This window comes from Plectropomus leopardus, unplaced genomic scaffold (assembly GCF_008729295.1).
Source record: "Plectropomus leopardus isolate mb unplaced genomic scaffold, YSFRI_Pleo_2.0 unplaced_scaffold26072, whole genome shotgun sequence".
NCBI classification, from domain to species: domain Eukaryota; kingdom Metazoa; phylum Chordata; class Actinopteri; order Perciformes; family Serranidae; genus Plectropomus; species Plectropomus leopardus.
In genome coordinates, this window is record NW_024628349.1 from 1 (window position 1) to 4,258 (window position 4,258).

Here is a 4,258-nt window from a genome sequence, read left to right on the forward strand (position 1 = left end):
TATATATTACACAACGAAAGTCAAAACAGTAAAAGCGCATAAAAAACAAGTTTATAAGAAATAACAACCATAAAATGCGAAAAAAATAAATAAATAGATGGTGGGATTAATAAAAAGCAGACACATAGAGATAAGTCTTATTTAAAAGTATTTAGTATTTAAAACAAAAAAGGAAATGCTAAGTGTCTATTCTAGCTATTATAAAAATGTGCTTTTTTCACAGACCTCTTGAGGTTTTTCAGATAATGACACTGTTTGTATGATTACACTGAAACAAATAAAAACTTCATTAATTATAGTTTTATTTAAACGTTCTTTGCATTCTGTGAACTATTTTGGAAAAAACACTTAAACACACAGGAGATACAAAACATAATGAGATGCAACTTCTCCTTTAAAAAACAAAACTACGGAGCGATTCTGTCTCATATAAGTCATGTCTGTGTCTGTCTGTCTGTCCTTGCTTACTAAAGACAGCACCTGCAGTCTCTCTCACAAAGCGAGTCGGAGTCACATTGAGCCGTTCGGCTTCAGACACAAATTAGATAACTGTTCTCACAAAGCTTGTTATCTGCTCGCTCTGTTTGCCAAGAATTTTCCAGTCGAGCCACAAATGTTCCCGCGTTCACACGGAAGAGGGCGAGTTGAAACAGCATATGGCCAAAATGAGCGGACTATATGATGTTTTTGTTTTGCTATTAATAAGGAATATTTCTTTAAATTAGTGTAACTGGTGAGAAATGTTTTGTTGTGTGATTCTGGCTCCTCCTGAGTCAGATATTCCCAGCATGCCTCTTGGCGTTGATTATGAAATGCACTTACACTTACAGCATGTTTCAGCATGTCACCTCCCCATCCTGTGGTGTTATTTTAGTTATTTCTTTAGAAATAAAAGAATTATTTTTAAAGTTATTTTTTTTTAAATAAAACTGTAAGAAGTAGGTAGATGGATTCTAATTTAGCGACGGCGTAATATAAGGAGCACGAGTGCGCTTACACGGCAGGTGGGAGGGGTGATGTGTCCCACAGACACCTGACTTTCAAGCGGGAGTGCGGTGTTCGCTTCCTGTGTGGATATGTGGGGTTTTTTGTGTAACGGGTCGCCTTCTAATCAGAAGGTCAGCCGTTTGATCCCAGCGCCTCCATTCAACGTGTCGAAGTATCCTTGAGCAAGATACTGAACCCCAAATTACTCCCGTTGCTGCACCATCGATGTGTGAGAGTGTGTGAATGGTTACAGAGTAGCAGGTGGCTCCGTGCACGCTGGCCTCGTCCACCAGTGTGTGAATGTGAGCGTGAAAAGAGAAAAGAGCGATGCACGTGCAGGTCCATTTACCATTTTTCCTGCACCTTAACACGTGCCCGTTTCGCCTAAACTTAACCATCCATGACTTTGTTGCGTAATCCTAATCATGGTGACGGTCCGCGTTGGTTGCTATGCGCTCGTGTTGTGTAAACATAACAACATGCCGCCGTATGCATTTGTTGACATCACAGTAACAGCGTCCCCAGGCATAAACAGCTGACGCAGAAAGGATACCTAAAACGTCGTAAGTAGACGCAGAAGGTCACTGACAAAGCTGCAACGTGCGATGAGTTGTGATGAGAACATGTTGGACATGTGGACGTGATTTTTTTTTTTTTTTTTGAGGAATGACCTCGGTGGAAAACTCAGCTCCTGGTAGAAACCTCTTTAACATCTAGATGTTAAATTATTAGAGAAAAAAGGTGAGCACACATTAACGGCGCTGGGCTAGCGGTCGGTCTCTGACATGCCAAACAGCGTTAGATAAACTGATTTGTAGCATAAAACTTCTTTGTTCAGGGGTGTTTTATCAGTTTTAATCACCTGGTCCATTTGTTTTGAAGAGGGAGAGACCTCTGCAGATAATTTGGCTCCCGGTTAAAACCTCCTGAACAATAAACACTGAGGGAAATCTAACTGAGAGAAGATTCAGATAGTTTTAATCAGCAATCCTCACTGCTGGATGGCACTACATCCCTCTAAATCTTACACACTGAACCTTTAAAAAATGAAAACTGCAAGCCAAAATACTTCAAATCTATCAGCTATGAAACCGCAGTTGATCCTTGCTGAAGTTGCATGTCTGCTAGAGTCCTGAAATTTAACATTTTTACAGAAACGTCTCGCTTTTACACACTATAAACTTCCAGCATGAAAAGGCATAAAGATCATGTTTGTGCAGAACTAACAATCTCCTTCTGATGTTCACTTACTTGTTGACTCCGGACCCCGGCCGTCGGTGCGGGCCCCAAAGCTGCCTCTGATAGGTTCCCAAGAGGAGGAGGGCGGAGGTGATGATGAGCAGCAGCAGCAGTCTCTGCCTGGGAGCACAGCCCAGAGACAGCAGGGACACGCTGCAGTACCAGGAGGCCGGCAGGCAGGAGAAAGTGATCCTAGGGAGGAAGAACACATCCAAAAATGACAATAAACGCTGTGATGTGTGAGTTCAACCAGGCCACGTGCTGTTAGACCGTATGTAACAACTTTTGCAGCACACATCGTACTTTTATCAGTCTATTACCTTGCCATAAGTCCCAGTTGGCAATAATAGAGAATGTCACAGTCGTCACCTCATGGTGCCTGCACACTGATGGACATCTTGTCCAGATTTGAGTCTTTTCTTTGACCTGAAGGGAAGAAGAGTGAAAGAATACCGTTTTACCGTAACAATGATATACTGTCACATTCAGTAAATTACACACACACAAGAAGAAATCCATTGTCAGAATATTGAAAATAATCATTAGTTGCAACTTTATTAGTGTATATTTGGGTATCGTCCTAGTTTTGGTTGTTTCTATTCTCAGTTTTTACTATGCTCTGATAATTGTTTATTATTTGTAGGTAAAAAAAAACATAATTTGTATTGTATTTGTATTTGCTGGAGTCTCTGAATCTCCGCCTGTTTGTAACAAAGCTACTTTTTTTTAAATCTTTCTTTTTTCTTAATTACAGAGTAGTGTATTTAATAATGTAACAAAGCTACTCTATTTTTTAATTTCATTTTATTTGTCAATAATACAGTTGTGTTATAAATGATGCGACAGTTACTCTATAATGTTTTTTAAATTATAGAGCACTGTGATTAATACTGCAACATGAGCTACTTTTATATTTTCAGTTATAGAGTAGTGTGACTAATGATGCAAACTGTACCTTTTTAGAATATAATTATAAAGCATAAATTGCAAATTCTAATATACTTTGGAAAATGAGACATAGTATAAGGTGAAAGGTATTAAGATAGTATAACTACATACATAGCAGAGTACTGCATTATTACATGGAATAGAATATCAGCTATACTACGTATAGTATGGGTATTTACTACATAATGACTTAGTAAAGTGTAGTTTAATATATAATACAAAAGTGTAAAGTATAATAACTACAAATCAATACAGAGATAGATGTTAGTGCTGGGTTTCCTCTGCTGTTATAGCAAGTTCAGGTACCTCCAGTTGATTTAATTGTCTTATAACATCTCTAAACTGCAATTTTTTAAATAGTATTTTCCAATACAGGCCATTAGAAGAAGACTAACCGGCTATTTTCCAGTTATATAAGATACATCTGTTATATAAAAAATAACAGTTAGCCTATTGGACGGATCTAAAATAACATAGATGAGACATTTCATATATTTTCCACCTACAGCCGTGTTTATTTGTATGTATTAGTGTAAGTTAGCAGCTGTTCCGTTACAAACCGGCTAGCTCCGCTCACTGATAACGGCTGTGTAATAACACGTTATAACGGAGGTGAACTCACCTAAACGTGACGATCCTCCGCCATCACGGTGCGCTCCGTCTGTGCGCTTTGTTGTTTATTCGACAGACAATAAAAATAAAATGTGATTTTTTTTCTCGATATGCTTCACGGAGATGATTTTTAGACAGAAAATGAGGAGGCGAAGACAGGAAGTGAGAGGAAATCCAACTGACTTCCGGTCGGCCCCTGTAAATACGTCATCAAATACGTATACGTATCTGGGCTCTGCTGCATTCAGGTGTTTTAGGAAAAAATCCTTCATAATTGATAATTTGGGAGAATAAAATACACCCACTCTTCTTAAATAAATAAACAAATGCTTGCAATATATAACATATATTCACACTTTATCCCATGATGCATTTTTGACATTTTTGTAATTCACAACATGTTCAGACTTTATTCCATTATGTTTTTATTGTTGTTATTATTATTTATTTATTTTTTTACTTTTTCGTATAT

The 4,258-nt window shown here is 37.9% G+C and overlaps 1 long non-coding RNA gene across 1 annotated transcript; it reads right to left on the minus strand.

The window, feature by feature from the left end:
* Positions 1 to 2,241: 2,241 nt before the first annotated feature.
* LOC121966844 lies at positions 2,242 to 3,939 on the minus strand. Its single transcript, XR_006107624.1, has 3 exons — positions 3,797 to 3,939; positions 2,547 to 2,652; positions 2,242 to 2,418 (listed from the first exon to the last, which is right to left on the minus strand). It is a non-coding gene; the product is annotated as an uncharacterized LOC121966844 (long non-coding RNA).
* Between the last annotated feature and the right edge of the window lie 319 nt (positions 3,940 to 4,258).